The sequence below is a fragment of the Canis lupus genome, chromosome 8 (assembly GCF_011100685.1).
Source record: "Canis lupus familiaris isolate Mischka breed German Shepherd chromosome 8, alternate assembly UU_Cfam_GSD_1.0, whole genome shotgun sequence".
Classification (NCBI taxonomy): Eukaryota; Metazoa; Chordata; class Mammalia; order Carnivora; family Canidae; genus Canis; species Canis lupus.
Genome location: NC_049229.1, coordinates 34619632 through 34641317, shown reverse-complemented (window position 1 = coordinate 34641317; position 21686 = coordinate 34619632). Strand labels below are relative to the sequence as shown.

Here is a 21686-nt window from a genome sequence, read left to right as displayed (position 1 = left end):
GGATTACCAGATCAGAAGAGCAATACATGAATAAAGTGGCAACTCTAACAGAGATAAGCAATATTACTTAAAAAATACCAAACAGGAATCATGGAGCTAAAGAATATAATAACTAAAATGAAGAATTTGCTAGAGAAGTTCAATAACACACTAAATCAGGAAGAAGAAAGGGTCAGAAAATTTGAAGACCAGTCATTGGAAATTATCCAATCAGAACAATAAAGAGAAAAAAGAATGAAAAATACTGAAGAAATCTTAAGGAACACATGGAACCTCATAAAATAGATCAATATATGCATTATAAGAGTTCCAGAAGGAAGAGAGAGAAAAGGGTCAGAAATCTTATTCAAAGAAGTAATGGCTGAAAACTTCCCACATGTTGGGAAGGAAATGGCCATCCATATCCAGGAAGCCCTGCAAAATCTAAATATGACAAATTCAAAAAAATCCAAACCTAGAGACATTATAATCAAATTTTCAAAAATCAAATAGAATATTTTTAAAATTTTGTGAGGCAGTTATTTAATAAAGACATTATACTGACATATACCTTAGAAATGAGTGAAAGAAGTTGATGAATGCTGTTTGGAAAGATGGGCAAGAGAGATTGAAGGGCAGGGCTCTATCCGAAGAAAAGTACATTCTAATTTATCTTGTCCCTTTGAATTTAGAAAAAGTCATACTGATTAGGTGCATAATTTTTGTGTGGGTGGTGAGAAGACCTAAAATCTACCCTCAAAGAGAGAAGCTTGGAAAGATCAAGAGAATAGCAATTTATCACATATAAGGGAACCCCCATGAGGCCATCAGTAGTTTTCTCAGCAGAAACTTTGCAGGCCAGAAGAGAATGGGGTGGTATATACAAAGTGCTAAAAGAAAAATAACTGCCAACCAAGAGTGCTATAACTGGCAAAACTGTCCCTTAAAAATGAGAAATAAAAAATTTCTCAGACAAAAGCTAAGGGAGTTTATCACCATTAAATCTACCTTATAAGAAATGCTGAAGAGAGTTCTTCAAGTTGAAATGAAAGAATGCTAAACAGCAATATGAAAGCATGCAAAAGTTCAAAACTTTCTAGTAAAGGTAAATATAAGACAAATACAAGATAATGTAAATTGTAATGATGATGGGTAAATCAGTTTTAATTCCAATATAAAGTTAAAAGACAAAAGCATTAATAACTATAATTATAAAAATGTGTTAATGGATATACAATATAAAAAAATTAAATTGTGGGATCCCTGGGTGGCGCAGCGGTTTAGCACCTGCCTTTGGCCCAGGGCGCGATCCTGGAGACCCGGGACCGAGTCCCACGTCGGGCTCCTGGTGCATGGAGCCTGCTTCTCCCTCTGCCTGTGTCTCTGCCTCTCTCTCTCTCTTTGTGACTATCATAAAAAAAAATAAAAAAAAATTAAATTGTGACATCAATAACAAAGTGTGTTGGGGGGAGAAGTAAAAGTAAAGTTTTGGTGTGTAATTCAAGTTATCAGCCATGTAAATGATAACTAAAAGAGAACAGGGGCAGTTATACTTAGACAAAGTAGATGTAAAAACTGTTACAAGTGACAAGAAGGTCATTATATAATGATAAAAGGGTTCAATTCACCTAGGATAATAGAACATTATAAATATATGTGTTCTAAACATCATAACACCTATATACAAGACAAACACTGACAGATAAAGTGAGAAATACAAAGCAATATAATAATAGGAGAAGACTTTGATACACCACTTTTAATACTGGAGACAACATCCAGATTGAAAATCAATAAGGAAGCAGTGGACTTAAAAAACACTAAAGACCAAATGAACCTAATAGACATATACAGACAGCAATTGCAGCAGATTATATTCTTCTCAAGTGGATATGGAACATTCTCCAGGATAGATCACATGTTGGGCCACAAAACCAATCTTAACAAATTTAAGAAGATTGAAAACATGCTAAGTATATTTTCCACAAGGGAATGAAATTTAAAATCAAAAGCAGAGAGAAAGCTGGAAAATTCGCAAATATGTGGTAATTAAGAAACACACTCCTGAACAACCAATGGGTCTAAGAGGAAATAAAAAAGAACTTAGAAAATATCTTGAGACAAATGCAAACTAAAACACAACAAACCAAAACTTGTGAGAAGCTGCGAAGTAGTACTAAGAGGGAAGTTTATAGCAATAAATGCCTACATTAAAAAAAATGATCTCAAATAAACAAGCCAACTCTACACTTCAAGGAACTAGAAAAAATAGAACTAAGCCTGAAGTTAATAGAAGGAAAAAAATTAGAGCATAAATCAGTGAAATAGAGAATACAAAATTAGAAATCAAGAGTTGATTTTTTTAAAAAAATGAAATTGACAAAACTTTAGCTAAAGTAGCTTAGATAAAAGAGAGGAATCAAACAATTACAGTCAGAAATGAAAGCAAAGGCATTACAACTGATGCCACAGAAATAAAAACTATAAGACACCACTATGAACAAATATATGACAACAAATTGGATAACTTAGAAGAAACAATTTCCTAGAAACATAAAATGTACCAAGCCTGAATCATGAATACATAGAAAATATGAGCAGATCTATAGGAGTAAGGAGATTGACTCAGTGATCAAAAGCAGAATGAATGAAAGCCAGCAAAGTTGCAGAAGACAAGATCAATATATAAAAATCAGTTCTAGGTGGCTCAGTGGTTGAGCATTTGCCTTTGGCTCAGTTTATGATCCCAGAGTCCTGGGAATGAGTCCTGTATCAGGCTCCCCACAGGGAGCTTGCTTCTCCCTCTGTCTATGTCTCTGTCTCTCTGTGTCTCTCATGAATAAATAAATAAAATCTTTTTTTAAAATAAAAATTGGTTCCATTTCTATGCACTAGCAATAAAAATGTCAAAATGAAATTAAGAAAATTCCATTCACAATGGCCTCAAGAATAAAATATTTAGAAATAAATTTATTGAAGAAAGTTCAAGACTTATACACTGAAAACTACAAAATATTCTTGAAAAATTTAAAGAAAACCTAAATAGTGGAAAGACTTATGTTTAGATATTGGAAGATAATATTGTAAGATGAATATGCTAAAATTGATCTACAGATTCAATGCATGAATTTTCCTCTGAAAATTCCAACTGCTTTTTTTCTATCTGTAGAAATTAACAAGCTAATCCTAAAACTCACAGAAATTCAAGGCATTCAGAATAGCAAAAACAATTTTTCAAAAGGACAGTTTGAGGACTCATACTTTCTGAATTAAAAAATGACAACATTACAGCAATAAAAAAAATGTGGTACTCACATAAGGAGAGATTAATAGGAGTAGAGAAATAAATCCAGACATCTACGGTCAATTGATTTTTAAATAATAAATTTAATTTTTTAAGAGAAGTTTTAGGTTTCCAGATGAACTTGGCAGAGTACAGAGAGTTTCCAGGTACCCTCTTATCTCATTTCATAGTTTTCTCTGTTATTAACATTCTGCATTAGTGTGGTACAATTATTACAACTGATGAACCAATAGTGATATGTATTATTAACTAAAATCCATGGTTTACATGAAGTCTCACTTTTTGTGGTCAGCTGATGTTTGACAAGAGTGCTAAGACCATTCAATGGAAAAAAATATAATCTTTTCAACAATGGTGTTGGGTCAAACAGATATCTATATGCAAAAGAGTGAATTTGGACCCCTATTAAGCAAGGTTTTAACTCAAACTGGATCAACATTCTAAGTATAAGAGCTAAAATTTTAAAACTCTTAGAAGAAAAGATTTGAGTGAGTCTTTGTGACCATGGATCAGACAATAGTTTCTTCTATTTTTCTTTAATCGCTTGTGCTTTAGGTGTCCTGTCTAAAGCACAAGCAACCAAAGAAAATAGATAAATTGAACTTCATCAAGAACTAAAATCTTTCTGAGTCAAAATATACTATCAAGAAAGTGAAAAGACAATCCACACAATAGGAGAAAGTATTAGTAAATAATATATCTGATAAAGATCTAGTATCCAAAATATGTAGAACATTCTATAACAATAAAAAGACAACCTAATTTAAAAATGAGCAAAGGAGCCGAATAGACACTTCTCCAAAGAAGATACATAAATGACTAATAAGCATAAAAAAGATGCTCAACATAATTAATCATTAGGGAAATGCAAATCAAAACCACACACACACTAGAATGGTTATAGTAATAATAATAACAAGATGATAGGTGTTGGCAAAGATGTGGAGAAATCTCACTGGTGGGACAGTAAAGTGGTAATAGCTACTCTGAAAACAGTTTGGCAATTTCTCAAAATGCTAAAGAGTTACCATATAACCCAGAAGTTCTACTCCTAAGTATATACCCAAAAGAAATAAAAACATTTGTTCACACACACAAAAATGTATATGAATGTTCATAGCAGTATTGCTCATAATAGCCAAAAAATGGAAACAACCCAAACTTATTCATTAGCTAGTGAATGAATAAATTCTATGTGGCATAGCCATACAATGAACATTCAATTCCTTATCAAATAGATAAATTTGTATTTTTATTGCATGATATTTTTGTGCAAGACATCTTGAATATACACCTGTGTAAATTATAGTTCATGGTAAATAGTTCTTTTTTTTTTAAACATTGGTATTTCTTTTTTTAAAGATTTTATTTATTTATTCATGAGAGACACAGAGAGAGAGGCAGAGACACAAGCAGAAGGAGAATCAGGCTCCACTCAGGGAGCCTGATGCAGGACTTGGTCCTGGGTCTCCAGGATCAGGCCCTGGGCTGAAGGCGGCGCTAAACCGCTGAGCCACGAGCGCTGCCTGGTAAATAGTTCGTATGTGTTACTAGCAGCAGAGTATCAATCTCAGTAAATAATTATAGAAAATCTCTTACTTTCTATAAAGTTCTTGAATTCTTTCTGATTAATCACAGTTATATAGAACTTTAAATTCCATTATGAATGCCTATGTGTATTCTTAACACATTCATTTTTATTTATTTACTGGAGAAGTTATAAATCAGATGACCTATTTCATCTGTATGTAAAATAAATCTAGCCTTATGTCATCATTCAGACCCATAGCTATGAATTTCACCAGCAATTTAAATGTGAAAAGATATTAATTCACTGAGACTGACACAACAGTAAAGTCCATTAAAAAAGAGCTTGAGATACTTGCAAAAAAAAATCTCAACAATAAGCAAGTATGAAATCTAGTAGGAACATACTAAAACGGCACAGTATTTAGAAAGTTTTAAATAGCATAATGAAAAAAATAGTATACAGAAATATTTTCAAGAGGCTTACTTAAGTAATATTCACAGCCAAGCAAAGACTACAAGGGAATGAAAATGCAAACCAACGATATCATTGCCTCAAGATATAACATCAAGAGCTCAATATATACCATCAACAGAAGTAATGCTGATAGAATAAGGTATCCTGATAGGAACTCTCCAGAATCACACACAGAAATGCAATGTTTAATCCTGTTGTTTACAATGAATATGAAAACATTCCTGGGAGAATATCTAAAGCCAGATATTTAAATGAACAATGCTTCTTGCAAATGGAACAATATCTTTTGAGAATAAAGCTTAAAAATAAAAAAATAGATATATACATAGAAGCAGATTTCTAAGACATCTAGTACATCAGAGTTGTTGAACAGTACTGGAAATCTCAGTAAGTTGATCTCAGTACATGGTTTTCAATTTTAAGGGATTTGGCCTTCTACATATTCTAAATATTTTACTTTATTCTTTATGTAGTTTAACACCAAAGACTACTTCTGGGTTCTTTTTAAATGATTTAAGACATCAAAATTATAAATTCCAAAGTGGTGACTTTGAAAAATTGTTACTACCAAATTGAGTAAATCTGCAAACAGAAATGTTTGGAACTTTTTAGTGAATATGATCCTCATACTCTGGCAGATTCCTTAATTAGTATACAAAAGCAGACCCTTTCAATTGGTTTCATAACTTTTTTGCCTCTTTCAGTAAACAGCCAAAAACTAATGTTACACATGTTCTTTCTTTGGATAAGATCTAATAAATTATAATGCTTAGAAACACTAATTCATTTGGAATAGCTCACTAACTGAATAACATTTCAAACTATTTTATACAAATTAGTATAGTATGTAACTTGGATTTTTTTTTTCTAGCTTGGATTTTGTATGTCCCGTATTACCTAGAAAAAAACAGAATATATTATATATATATAGAGGGGGAGGAAATATATATAGAACCTGCATATATAAAGAGATTTATTATAAGGAATTGGCTTACTTGATTACAGAGGATGAGAAGTCCCATGGTCTACTGTCTGGAGATCCAGGAGAACCAGTGGTATAGTTGCAGTCTGAGTCCAAAAGTCTGAGAATCTGGAGAGTTGACGGTTCAAAAATAGTCAAAGGTGCCCTGGTGGCTCAAGCATCCAACTCTTGATCTTAGTTCAGGTGTTGATTTCAGGGTCATGAGTTCAAGCCCTGAGTTGGGCTCCATTCTAGGTGTGCAGCCTACTTAAAAAAACAAAACAAAACAAAGAAAAACCAGTCACAGAGACCAAATGCTTCCTTACTCTGCCTTATGTTCTTCTCAGAACTTTAATAGATAGGATGAGATTCATCGACATTGAGGAGAGCAATCTGCTTTACTCAGTCTATGGATTCAAATGTTAATCTCATGTGGAAACATCTTCAAAGACATACATTTAACTAGATAACTGGGTACATTGTGTTCCAGTGAAGTTGATATGTGCAATTAATCATCACAATTTCCATAAGAAAATTACCTTTTAAAAGCTCAATTTATGTCTATAAATCCTTAACATTTCAATGAACTTCTACAGAAGCCTCTATTAGTCATATATGGGAGTGTACTCATATACTTTATGAACTAAATATAATCATCATCCTCATTTTACTGATGTGGAAATTGAGGATAAGTAGCTTGCCAAGGTTACCCAATTATTACATGACAGGTCTGTGGTTCAAACTCCAGTCTGTTTAACATAAGCAACACCATCCTTAACCAGGTCACTCTGACTAGCCAGGAAGGAACAATTAAAGGGTTGTGTACTGGAGGCAGGAAGACAATTACAACCCTGTGACAATGTGGATACCAATCTTAGAATGATTTCAGTACTCTTTGATGAAAAATAAAAAAGACTAGGATGTATATCTGTATCTCAGAAGTTGTATGGGCAGGTATGAAGGAATGCAAGGAGCCAAGGGTGACTGAAGTTCCAGTTTGAATATCTTCTATTCGAACTATCCAAATTATTACATTTGATTCTCATGTAAGTAATAATTGCAGATTGCATTTTCCCAGAATAGAAGGCATAAAGGGTTCTGAAATGAGTGTTTTTAATTGATTCACAGAAACCATATATAGTGCAATAATGAGAAACAGATAGTCTTAATCCTAACAGATCTTCCTTTCTCTCCCAAGCTGGTAGACAGACACTGGCTCTTGCCAGACTGCTATCCTCAACATATTGAGTTGATGAATTTGTAACAGAGGGAAACATGGAGGGATGGAGTGTAAGAAGTAATCCCCCTCATTTATGATCTCTGGGCATATGGCTAGGAACAGGAGGAGAGAAAACATTGTGACTACTGACATTTGCCAGTCCTACCATGAATTTTGATAGAAAAATTCATTAACTTTCTTTCTTTTGAAATGTTCATTGTTACCACCTTAATACAACAAAAAGCTTTTCCCAAAAAACACCCCTCATGATTAGCAGTATTAACTCATTGGGAGACATTGAAATTAGCTAAGTCCCTTTAGCTAAGTACGAGAACCATACTGGCCAAAATACTCTGCATAAAGTTCATTAGTTCATCAGCCGTCTTTCAAAAGCACAGTATCTACTTCTGATTTCTTAGACATTTCTTCAACCATGACTTTAGCTTTTGACTTATCAGCAAAGTCCTGCCAATACTTTAGAGAAACTACTGGAAAGGAAGGTTGAGTTTGGGAAGAGGAACCTTAAAACCAAAATTAACACTTTCTTGGCTAACTGTTCCAAGGGCAGTTGCGGAATTTAGGGAGGCACAGCTAGGGTATTTAAAAGCGCAACAGGGGGTGGCCCCCTTCCATCTTTGGAGGCTCTTAGTTTATTAACATTTTTTAAAATGATAATACTTGAAGTGTAGCATGTCTACACTTCATACTTTTAGTGGAAAAATACAGTACAACATAATTATGCTATTTTAGAAGATAATTACATTTGCAAAAGTTACATATTCATAACACATGATGGTGCTGGACTATTATTTAATCAGCCACAAGGATGAAATTGTATGATGAAAGTCATCATCTTGCAATGTGTTCAGTAGCTCTCATTTGGAGATCCACATTTGAAGCTCTTCACAAATATGGGCCTCAAATAAATGGTGTTTCAGGTCCCCATTAGAGTAGGGCTAGGTCCGACTCATTTGACCGAAGAAAAGAGTTCACAAATAGATCTCAGACTGAGTTGGCAAATAATACTGTTTCTGATACTGATACTGTTGTCTCCTATGTCTTTTTATCAGTTTTCTCCCTAAGAAACATGTTTTTTGATGGCATATTTTGAGTGCTTGTTACTTAGGAAGTTATATAACTTGGCTCCTTGTAGGAGTGACCCAGAATGCTTTATTCTTCGCCAAAAATTTCTTTCGATCTCACAACACATTCCTTTCTGCAGAACCTCTGCAACAATGCCAGCTGGATACTGAAGTCACACAGATTTCGGTTCAACTGCTCTGCCATGACTGGTTAAGTGACCCTAAGGAATAACCAAGCACTCTGAGCCTGCATCTCAACTGTAAAATAAGGATAATAATAGTCCTTATTTCATAGAATGATCTGAAGATGAAATGAGTTGCTACAAGCAAAAACATTTCTGTACTGCCTGACCATGCAGCTGGTACTCAAGAAAAGTTCATCATGGTTACTGTTATTCTTTTTCCAGAGTTATACCCAAATTTTCTAAGCATCAGAGATTTTTTAAAAGACATAAAAACTAAATATATTTTTTCTTACTACTTTTTGATATCTTTAATGTTTCAGATGCTTTACTTATTTTAAAGGGTTTAGAAGCACTTATAATGCTGAAGTGAAATGTAGTACCAAACTCGGCCTCCAGATGTCAGTATGAACTCAACTGACTGAGGGTAGTTTCTATCAACTAGGACGGTTGAGGTTGCTCTTTCTTATGCATCAAATAAAATGACAAATGCACAATAACTATTCTTTGATTTTAGAAAGGTAATAGAAAGATCAGCTTCTTTGACTTCAGGAGATATTGCCCCATAAAATTAGTATTGAAAAAGTGGTTTCAGTGTCCACCTTTAACCACAAATAAAAATATGAATGGAGGGTTATATTTAACACTTGCTCTTGGGAAAAAATATTTATATGATTGTGATACATAGCCTATGAATCTTCAAAAATTATTAAAGAGTACCAGAGGCCATAATGAACATTTTCTACATTCTGTGGCTATACAGTATGCAGAGCCATTTCTACTAGAGAGGTAAATCAGATAATTGTTTCATGTCTATGAAAACCATGTTGATCACTCTATAAAGTAGCTCAGACTTTATAGAGTTTCTTCCAGAAACATCAGGAAGAAGTCTGTTTTTAGAGGGCACTATTGTCCATTTCATTCATTCAATAAATATTTATTGAATACCTACCTACTATGTTTCAAGCTAGTTTTACTTGACTTATGCTTGAACATCTTTGGTTCCTCTGCTAATGAACTGTCAGTATGGAAAGGGCAGAAGTAGTTAGGAAGCTTCTGTGTTACTCTAAGTTAGAGGCTATGATGGCTTGAAGGAGACTTGAGTGGAGCATCTAAAGGTGGTATTCAAGCAAGGATGTCTGCATGCTTCTGGTGCCTGGAAAGGCCTCCTAGATTAAGGACAAAACTGTTTTAAATTAAAGTCCACTCTGAAAATCAACCCATTAGCTAGCCAACCAAGCAACCAACCAACCAGAAAAAAATGAGCCCCCATAATCCTTTTATGCTAATTGGTTGCTTTTTGGAAAAAGACTAGATTGAAGTTACCAGAAAAGAAACCTTTTATTTCATCGTAGCGCAACAAGAAAAGTCAGAAAAAAGTGTCAGCAATGTTGCTGGTTGAGCACAGTGGTTTTTATGGGCAACAAAAAGTACAAGGCTTCTTCTGACCCTGGCAAAAATATTGGGACCAGGTTGCACTCATAAAACAAAGAATTTTCTATTTTCTCTGGAATCCTGTTTTTTTTTTTTCCTTTAAAATACCACACTTGTAGCAAAAATGCCAATTCAGTGTTTTTTTTTTAATTAATAAACTTTTTTTAAAAATGTGGTTTTGGGTTTAAAGGAAAAGTGGAACAGAAAATACAGAGAATTCCCACATACCTTCTTTTCCCTCTCCAAAGCAGTCTTCTCTGTTATTAACGTCTTGCATTAGCATGATACATTTGTTGCAATTAATGAACCAATACTGATACATTATTGTTAACTAGACCTTAGTTTACTTTCAAGTTCACTCGTTGTATTGTGTAGTTCTGTGCATTTTGACCACAGATATAGATAATATACTGTATCCACCATTACACTATCATACAGATTAATTTCATTACTCTAAAAATCTGTGCTCTATCTACTCTTCCCTCCCTCCCTTCCCCCAAACCTCATCCAACCACTGATTTTTACCATCTCTATAGTTTTTGCCTTTTCCAGAATATTATATGATTGGAATCATACAATATGTATCAGATTTTTTTAGACTGGCTTCTTTCACTTAATAATATGTACTAAGTCTCCACTATGTCTTTTCATGGCTTGATAGCTCGTTTAATTTTACCGCTGGATAATATTCCGTATGCGGGGGCACCTGGGTGGTCCAGTTGGTTAAGCACCCGACTCTTGGTTTTGGTTCAGGTCATGATCTCATAGTTGTGAGATCAAGTCCTGCATCAGGCTCTGCACTCAGTGTGGAGTCTGCCTGAGATTCTCTCTCCTTCTCCCCCTCTTGCTCATGCTGTCTCTGTCTCTCAAATAAATAAATAAATCTTTAAAAAAGTAATATATGTGTGGAAATACTAGTTTCCAGTCACCTATTTGGCAATTATAAAAAAACTGTTATAAACATTCACGCACAGGTTTCTCTGTGGACATTTTTAACTCACTTGGACAAATACAAAGGAGTGTAAATGATGGATTTCATGGTAATACTATTTTATCTTTGTAAGAAACTGCCAGACTGCCATCTAAAGTGACTGTGTTTTTTGCATTCCCACCATCAATAAATGAGTTTCTGTTGCTCCATATCCTCATCAGCAACTGATGCTGTCAGGGTCCAATCAAGTAGGAATCAACCATAACAGTGCCACATTGGGACAAAAATAAATATATACATATTTTTATATATTCATCCTTCCTAATAGGTATGTAGTTTTATCTAATTATTGTTTTAATTTGCAGTTCCCTAATGATATTTAATGTTGAGCATCTTTTCCTAAGTTTATTTGCCATCTGTGTATCTTCTCTGATGAAGAGTGTGTTCAGATACTTTGCCCATTTTTAAAATGTTGAGTTTTAAGAATTCTTTGTATATTTTGGATACAAGTTTTTTATTGGATATATGTTTTGCAAATATTTTCTTCCAGTCTGTGGTCTGATATTTTTAATTTTCTTAACATTGCCTTTGCTAGGGCAGACATTTTTAAGTCCAGCTTAGCAAGTATTTTCTTTCATGGATAGTGCTTTTGGTGTTATGCATGTAAAAACTCATCACCAAACCCACAGTGATCTAGATTTTCTCCTATGGTATAATTTAGAAATGTTCTTGCAGAAATATGTTGAAACCTTTTGTTTGCTGCTGGCCTCACTTTTCTCTTCTTCATCAGTCTGGCTTATCTGAATAGAGCATTTAAAAAGATGGGAGATGGTTATTTTCTATGTCTGCCAGATGCGAGATGAATATTTTTTTATGTCTGCTATTATATTTAAAATCATTTTTGGTATTCCAAATGTATTAGAATTTGTGTATTTATTTTTATTTCAAAATGTCACTGTTATGGTTGATTCCTAATGATTTAATGTTTTAGTTATTCTTGTTTAATATAGTTTATTAGTGTTTCCTTATATTTTCTAGGGAAATAATATTTGACCTCCTTTTTAGAATTTATTACTTTATCTGATTGCATCAAATAACTTCAGAATAATGTTTAAATGGTAATTAAAAGCAACTTATTTTTTTCCTGACTTAGATGGGACTATCTCTGTTACATATCTGGTTCTTTTTTTAAAAAAGATTTTATTTATTTATTCATGAGAGACATAGAGAGAGGCAGAGATATAGGCAGAGGGAGAAGCAGGCTCCCCGAAGAGAATCTGATGTGGGACTTGATCCCAGGGCTCTGAGATCATGACCTGAGCTGAAGGCAGACACTCAACCACTGAGCCACCCAGGCATCCTCATATCTGGTTATTTCTGAAAGATGCCCTCCATCAAACAAAGGGAGTTTCCAGGTCTTTTTAGCTTCTGAAGTGTTTCTCCAAAAGACACTGAATTTTAGCAGATGGCATTTGGCAGAACATCATTTTTCAAAATGATTATAGAGCGTAATGTATCTTCTTTATCTTCTGCATTTGTCATTTTAATTCTATATTTTTCTTTTTCTCTATATTCTTGATGAATTTTTCTTGATATTCTTCTAATTTGCATTTTTAGCAGTGTTTATTCTGGTATTCATTATCTTTATTGGGTGCTTAATACTACTAGCTCTCTTATTTTTAATATCTCAAATAACTTTTCTTTTTGCCTGATATTTTATATTTTTGAATTAAAAGATAAGCTTGAAATATTAAGCCACTTTTCTGTTTCCTCAATTCTGTTTGAGTGGTGGTCATTTATGTGTTAGCGCTTTGCCACTTCCTCTGAGCATTTAAAAAATGTAATGAAAATTTTATACAGTTTACTATAAATAAAATATATATAACTAAAGAAAAAAGATATTCAAAGGGTTCTGAAATGAGTGTCCAATTCTTCCTATAGAACTGGCTATAACTGAACTGGTGTGCTTAAAAGCAGTTTTTGAACTATAGATTTTAATTGTGTGTTTCATAATTTTTTTCATTTTTAAAAAGATTTTATTTATTCATGAGAGACAGAGAGAGAGAGAGAGAGAGAGACAGAGATATAGGCAGAGGGAAAAGCAGGATCCCTGTGGGACTTGATCACAACCTGAGCCAAAGGAGATGTTCAACCACTGAGCCACCCCTGTGCCCTGAATTTTTCATTTTCTGCCTTATTTAGAAGTGAGTCAACTTATGTACTATTGGTAGTTGTATCAATATTGTAAGTATTTATTCACTCACTTAGCATTTTAGTTCCTGTTATGTCCAGATTCTGTACTTCTGTGTTTGACTTTTCCTATCCTTAGTCCCAACTAGAAATAGATTAACTGAGCCAGCAATGAGGCAAACAGGTAAGTTTCTATCCTTGTATAGTGAGCCATGTTCAAACTAATGAATGAGGGAAACATTTTAGGAAATGGTAGAGCAACAATTTCTTGACTGGTCTTAAAAAACTTCTTTGCAAACACTTATGCTAGTTGTTCTCTGTACCAGCTCTTTCAATCTCACCGGCTTGCATGAAATTTAAGGGAGCTCAAAAAATCTCATTAATCAAGATACCTCATATGTTAGTGTTGTATTTTGGGGTAGGGGAAGGGCAGAGGGAAAGAGAGAATCTTAAGAAGGCTCCAAATCCAGCACAGAGCACTATGCAATGCTCTATCTCATGACCATAAGATTGTGACCTGAGCCAAGATCAAGAGTTGGACACTTAACTGACTGAGTCACCCAGGCACTCCAGGGTAATACTTTTTAAATTAAAAATTATGCAAAAACCTATAAGCAAAATATCAAAATTTATTTAAAATTTTCCTATTGTTTCAGACTTTAATATGGCTTGAAATGGCACTCCTAGTAATCCAGTATTTAAATTTTTGATACTACTAATAATTTTGACTCAATTGAGTTTTTTGGTGCATGTCCCATTAAAATTTTGTACCCATGTCAATGAATGAGTGCTTAACTCTTTTCATCCTAGTCCCAGACCTTCTCTTTTACTACAGTGTGCACAACACACTGATTTACAGAATCATGTATTCTAACTTGACCCAACCTTATGAAACATCAGGTTTTCCCAGGCATCCTCCTCACCAAGTTCACTTTTTTTTTTTAATACAATACTCAATTCAGGTAAACTAGACTAATGAAGAAAAGGGGAGGAAAACCAGTAATAGATTTCAACAAATTTCAGGAAGATAGAAAGTAAATAGAGGAATGATGCCTGATGGAGCAGCAAGAGAAAATCAGAACGTAGCACATGTAGAAAGTCATGGCATCAGTCTTAAAGAGGCTCAAGCCTTGGAAACTCTAGGGTAAGAGTTGGATGTGGAGCTAAAACCATAGGGAGTGATTAAAAAGTCTATATGCAGAACTGTTAACACCCCCATGCCTTCTTCAACACAACACCTCATAGCTACTATACTTCCCAAGCCCCAAATTGGAAGATATTTCTCTAAAGAAAGTCAGTGCCCCAGAAGCAAGGATTTCTACACTCTGGCACATAGCAGCCTCCTACTATATCAGCCATCTCCTCTCCCAGCCTAAAAGCAAAGCTTACCAGTTGCTATGGCTTTATGCATGTGCATTCTCAAATATTTATGACCATCTTTAGACCACTACTTAAGCACTGCTGAGTGTAGTCTCCAAAATAAGAGACCAAAATAAACAAGAAGGAAATAAATGGGTCTGAAGAAAATAGAGAAGTTTCGTAGAACAGAAGAGAGCCTGATTAGTCTCTTTAGAGAGCTTACAAAAGTATTTCATTCTGAAAACAAGAATTGGATACTAGGAAAAACAAACAGCACATTTTTAAATAAAAAGTCTTTGGACCTAAAAACCATTATCTTCAAACAAAAAAAATTAATAAAGGATTAGAAGATAAAGCCAAGAAAAAAATCCATAAAGTAGAGCAATGAGACAGACTCATATTTTTTGAAAGATATGAGATCCTGGGGAATCTATATAGGAAGTCTATCATCCCAGTAATGGGAACTCCAGTGTGAAAAAATATAACAGATTTTCCCAGAAATGAACACAATCACTTTTCATATGGAAAGGATCTCCATGGGCATGTAATAGTGAAAAATGAAAGTCTCATATGTTGAATCAGTAGGAAATTTCAGGGAAAAAAATCTGAAAAACAGAGACAGAGAGAGAAAAGTAGGGGTGGATTAAACAATGAGAATCAAACAATGAGATGCACACTGGCACTTGGGTTTTTATCACCAAAACTAGGTGCTAGAAAAATATGAAATAATATCATCAAAGCTATGAGAAAAAAAAATTTTAATCTCAATCCCAAGATTTAAGTACTAATCATCTATAGCCTGCCCAGTGAGAGCACTGATGCCTGAGTAGATTAATGTGTATTTATAATTTTTAAAAGCAGTTACCTTTGATAACAGAAGTAGAAAATTACCAAATGGGGGCACCTGGGTGTCTCAGTTGGTTAAGCATCCAACTCTTGGTTTGGTTCAGGTCTTGATTTCAGGGTCATGAAATTAAGCCCCATGTTAGGCTCTGTGCTCAGTGGGAAGTCTACTTGGGATTCTCTCTCCCTCTCCCGCAACCCTTACCCTCTGCTCTCTCTCTAAAAAAAAGAAAAAAAGAAAAAGAAAAAAAGTGACTAACAAACAGTGCCAAATCCACAAATCTAAGCTTAGTGAATTTAATTTGTATTAGAAGGATGGCCAATAAGGGAAAAATACTCAAAAGTAACATTAGCAACTACTTTATAAGTATTTATTTTTAAGGCTATCTTTCAGACACACTTCTTTCATTTTACAAAATCAGAGGGATCCAGGGGCACCTGGGTGCCTCAATCAGTTAAGCACCTGACTCTTGATTTGGCTTAGGTTATGATCTCAGAGTCATGAGATCAAGCATCAGGGGACTTAATATTTTCTCCCTTTTCCTCTGCCCCTCCCCCATATCTAAAATAAATATATTTTAGCCAACACTACATCGAGAAGTCATCCATTAAGTTGGCATTATTGTTTATTACCAGGACACCTTTATTTTTTAATTTTTCCTTTTGAAAATTGGAAATAAGTTTAATTAACATATAGTTATTATTAGTTTCGGAGGTAGAATTTAGTGATTCATCAGTTGCATATAACATCAATGCTCATTACAAGGGCTCTCCTTAATTCTTACCACCTAGTTATTCCATTTCCTACCCACCTCCCTTCCAGCAACCCTCAGTTTGTTTCCTGGAGTTAAGAGTCCAGGAGTTCATCTCCTTCTCTGATTTCATCTTATTTTTCCTTCCTTTTGCCTATGTTCATCTATTTTGTTTCTTAAATTCCACATGAGTGAAATAATATGATAATTGTCTTTCTTTGACCGACTTATTTCACTTAGCATGATACCCTCCAGTTCCATCCACATCATTGCAAAAGGTAAGAGTTCATTCTTTTTTATGACTAATATTCCAGTGTGTGTGTGTGTGTGTGTGTGTATACCAACCACATCTTCTTTGTCCATTCATCTGTCAATGGACATCTGGGCTCTTTTACATAGTTTGGTTATTGTGGACATTGCTGCCATAAGCATTGGGGTACATGTGCCCCTTTGAATCATTATGTTTGTATCTTTTGGATAAATCCCTAATAGTGCAATTGCTGGGTTGTAGGATAGCTTTATTTTTAACTTGCATTTAAATTTAGTTTGCATTCCTACCAGCACTGTAGGAGGGTTCCCTTTCTCTACATCCTTACTAATATTTGTTATTTCCTGACTTCTTAATGTTAGCCATTTGACTGGTGTGAGGTGGTATCTCATTGTGGTTTTGATTTGTATTTCCCTGATGCCAAGTGATATTGAGCATTTTTTCATGTGTCTATTGGCCATTTGTATGTCTTTGGAGAAATGTCTGTTCATGTCTTCTGCCCATTTCCTGATTGGATTATTTATTCTCGGGTGTTGAGTTTGATAAGTTCTTTATAGATTTTGGATACTAGCCTTTATATGATAAGACATTTGCAAATATCTTCTCCCATTTTGTAAGTTGCCTTTTGGTTTTGCTGTTTCCTTTGCTGTGCAAAAGCTTTTTTATCTTGATCAAGTCCAAATAGTTCATTTTTGCCTTTGTTTCCCTTGCCTTTGAAGATGTATCTAGTGATAAGTTGTTGCAGCTGAGATCATAGAGGTTGTTCCCTGTGTTCTCCTCTAAGATTTTGATGGATTTCTGTCTCACATTTAGGTCTTTCATCCATTTTGAGTTTATTTTTGTGTATGGTATAAGAAAATAGTCCAGTTTCATTCTTCCACATTTGTCTGTTCAATTTTCCCAACAAATGGTGTTGAAGAGACTGTTTTTTTCCTATTGGATATTCTATCCTGCTTTGTTGAAGATGAGTTGACCATAGAGTTGTAGGTCCATTTCTGGGTTCTCTATTCTGTTTCATTGATCTGTGTGTCTGTTTTTGTGTCAGTGCCATAATATCTTGATGATTACAGCTTTGTAATATAGCTTGAAGTCCAGAATTTTGATGCCACCAGCTTTGGTTTTCAACATTACTTTTGCTATTTGAGGTCTTTTCTGGTTCCGTGCAAATTTTAGGAATGTTTGTTTTAGCTCTGTGAAAAATGTTGATGGTATTTTGATAAAGATTGCATTGAATGTAGCATAGGCATTTTAACAATATTTTTCTTCCCATCCATGAGCATGGAATGTTTTTCCATTTCTTTGTGTCTTCCTCAGTTTCTTGCATAAGTGTTCTACGGTTTTCAGAGTACAGATCCTTTACCTCCTTGGTTAGGTGTGTTGCCAGGTATCTTATGGTTTTTGGTGCAATTATAAATGGGATTGATTCCTTGATTTCTCTTTCCTTTGCCTCATTGTTAGTATATAGAAATGGAACTGACTTTTGTGCATTAATTTTATATCCTGCCACTTTGCTGAATTCCTTTATGAATTCTAGCAATTTGGGGGTAGAGTCTTTGTGTTTTCAACATGGAATATTGTGTCATCTGCAAGAGTGGAAGTTTGACTTATTCTTTGCCAATTGAATGTGTTTTATTTCTTTCTCCTGGGGCAGCCTGGGTGGCTCAGTGGTTTGGTTTAGTGCTGCCTTCAGCCCAGGACGTGATCCTGGGGACCTGGGATTGAGTTCCACATCGGGCTCCCTGCATGGAGCCTGGTTCTCTCTCTGCCTGTTTCTCTCTCTCTCTCATGAATAAATAAATAAAATATTTTTAAAAAGTAAAGTAAAATAAAAAATATTTCTTTCTGCTGTCTGATTGCTGAGGCTAGGACTTCTAGTACTATGTTAAACAACAGTGGTGAGATGGAGATCCCTGTCATGTTCCTGACATTAGAGAAAAAGCCCTGTTTTTCCCCATTGCAGATGATATTTGCTGTACTACCAGGAAACCTTTAATCATGTCCTTGAGCAGGAGACCTTAACCACTTTGTGAATTATTTTGCCCCACATCAGGCTCCATACTCAGCAGGGAATCTGTTTCTCTCTCTCTCTCTCCCTCTACTTCTCCCCCCCCATTGATTCTCTCTCTCTCTCTCTCTCTCTCTCTCTCTCAAATAACTACATAAATCTTAAACACACACACCAAAAAAAAAAAAACACAAAAAAAAACAAAAACAAAAACAAAATCAGAGGGATACATTTTAGATCAACCCACTGACTAACCCACCCTGGATGGAAAGTCTTGATATTACCAATCACTGAAGAGTTTAAAGCAAAGTAAAAGTCCTCGAGGCCAAATAGAAGCATGTTTTGGGTTGGCTGTAGGCTCAAAGGCTTTGGGAATGAGAACTGAACACACAGCTTCACAGGGACTAAGAAGTGATAACACAGCAATTACTTAAAAGCTGCTAGTTTTTTCTCCTTTTCCAATATGGTTCCCTTGATTCTGTTGATTCTAATAATGTCCAATATTGTTCATAGGTGGAGGTATAACTTCACTTACTGAAAAGCATTCCCTCTTCAGGTAATAAGGCAATTTCCAGCTGTATGGGATCACCAGGACAAGTCTTTTTGCTTTCCATGGCAAGAGAGGCCTATGCAGACACTAACTACAGACTTAATTATTAATAACATCCAGATCATGTACTCAGTATTTATGAGTGAAGTCTGAACCACATGGGATTATATTCAGCAACATAAGGGATAAAATCATTATATATACACAGCAATGGGAGAAGTAATATTTGTTATGTACAGTCCCAAAACTAGCTTCTAGGTGAAGTATGTGTACCATTATCAAAAAGATTCCTAAAGAGTCTTTAGCAATAGGAGTATAAATAAACTGTTTCCATTAAGGAGGCAAATAGCTTAGTGAGGATTCATTGGCACCTGAGTGAAGGAGACCTCAAAGAAATTATTTTTATCCTCTCTGAAGTTGAGAACAATACACCTGCATGATATATTTGGATTGTTCAAGGAGGCTGGCTTGGCACCTTAAACCTTTTGTGAGAAGAACCATGAAGCAGAAAAAGAGATCACTTGAACACTCAGCCTAGAGCTGAATAACTTGTTAATAACACAAATCTTTCTTTAAGGGTTCAACCATTAAAATTTTAAGGAGCTCTGATAAGCTGGGATAGGACAATTTTCATTTAATGTTCTAGTCTATTCCATCCCCAGAAAGACTGCTGAGGGTGCCATCATGGTGCTGTAATGCAAGGAGAATAAAGGTGAATTCTACAACACTGAACATTATGGGTATATTCCATTTTCTATTCTAATTATTTTTACTCAACACTAAATAATATATCATATTCCATGTCACTGAATATTATTCAAGGAAATATTTTTAAGGGTACCTAATACTTCAATTGGGTGGATGGATCAAAGTTCATTCCATTATTGTTGTTTAGGTGGTTGCCAGTTTTTCTGATTTATAAATAAACCTGTAATATAAATCATCATATAATTTTTTGTGGCTTTATCTATCCTTAGGATATATCCTTAGGGAAATTGCCTATGACTGTTGAACATTTTATTGTATCTTTATATAAGGATAATAAAGATAAGTTCCATAGCATCCCACAGTATGTGTTGGGATTTGGCACTACTGACATTTTGGGTCAGATAATTCCTTATTGTGTGGGGCTATCATGTATATTAAAGGATATTTAGCCACATCCATATATAACCCAGTTGTGATAACCAAAAATACCTACAGAGATTGCCAAACATTCCCTGGGGGGACAAAATCACCTCCTGAGTTAAGAACCACTGGTCAAAGAACAGGCTTTACTGGGAGAATTTAGGCCAGGAGAAGGCATACATCCTTCAGTTTTTGCATATTCCCAAAAGAAGAGTGCTGGGCCTGGGTACTACTGAACAGTCACAAATCTCTGAATATTTGTGGGTCTGGAGACTTCCACCCACCATTGCTCTCCATTCTGAGAGGCCGAATATATAGACAATGGCCAGATCATACATGACAATAGAATCCATATCTACCACCTCTACAGCAACCAGTCTGGGAAGCCAAACCATAGCATCTGCAGGAATCTGCCTAAAGTGATCAGACCTTGCTCAATCATTGCCAGCTTCCCTTGTTCACCCCTACTTCCAACTTGGAAACAATCAGAGTAAGCCAAAAATGTACCCTTCTCACCCCCCCCCCCCCCGTAATCATATGAGATGCCCTGCTTCCAATTAGCCCTTTCCAGCTTCCCCACACCAACCATCTCTGATCAGAGCACACCTGAAGCTTTCCTTTTTCTCCCTATAAAAATTTTCCATTTCCCTTGCTTGCCTTTGCATCTCTGCCAAATGCAAGTCATGGTGGGTGACTCTCTTGCTATAGCAAGCTCTGAATAAACAACCCTTGTTTGTTCTCAGCTGAGTAGTCTTCATTTATTTCCACAATCCTTATTGGTTAGGCATAATATCAACTTCATTAGAAACAAACAAGAGTGTTTAGGTGCCAGGCATTCTGGCTTTAGATGCAGCATTTAGGGATTTGTCTAGGAAACACAGCTGCTTTGCACCTGGAGATGTTGGGGTCCGTGGGAATTTGTAGGTCCTGCTGCGGATGGTGTAAGGGACAGGGGTGGGAGGCTCTGGCACAGGGGAGATTCCCCTAGTCCCTACCATCTTAATATCCATGCTACCTGGAATGAATTTCCAGGGTCACAACTGGACCAATTTACTCATTGCACCTTAGTTGCATTCTTGTCATGATGAGATAGGCAGGGGGAATAACAGGGCCTTATTTCTGAGACCAGAGATGGAGAGAAGTTACTTGTTGCATCTGCTCCCCCCTATATCTGTAAATACATCCCAAATCAAATTTAAAAAAGGCTATAGGGGCAGCCCGGGTGGCTCAGCGGTTTAGTGCTGCCTTCAGCCCAGGGCGTGATCCTGGGGTCTTGATATCAAGTCCCATGTTGGACTCCCTGCATGGAGCCTGCTTCTCCCTCTGCCTGTGTCTCTGCCAATCTCTCTCTCTCTCTCTCTCTCTCTCTCTCTCTCCTTGTGTCTCTCATGCATAAATAAATAAAAATCTTAAAAAAAAAAAAAAGAAAAAAGGCTACAGTGTTCTTCCTTGCCCCCTGTCTCCCCCTGATCCTGGGGTTTTGCTTGGGCAAAC

General features: G+C 35.4%; 1 long non-coding RNA gene and 1 other non-coding gene across 15 annotated transcripts in view; one reads left to right on the top strand and one right to left on the bottom strand.

Annotated features, from left to right (window-relative positions):
- The window catches only part of LOC106559164, a 50915-nt gene extending 40638 nt beyond the window's left edge, over positions 1-10277 (top strand). Inside the window, exon 5 of the transcript XR_005363322.1 lies at positions 8691-10277. This is a non-coding gene — a transcript (serine/arginine repetitive matrix protein 1-like). The remainder of the gene's footprint in view (positions 1-8690) is intronic.
- The window catches only part of LOC102157168, a 160338-nt gene that overhangs the window by 20369 nt on the left and 118283 nt on the right, over positions 1-21686 (bottom strand). For 13 of the 14 annotated variants that reach the window (XR_005363333.1, XR_005363327.1, XR_005363326.1 and 10 more), the window contains 2 exons: positions 9685-9901; positions 6284-6516 (listed from right to left, as the gene is read on the bottom strand). This is a non-coding gene — a long non-coding RNA (uncharacterized LOC102157168). The remainder of the gene's footprint in view (positions 1-6283; positions 6517-9684; positions 9902-21686) is intronic. The other variant, XR_005363324.1, reaches the window with a different exon arrangement.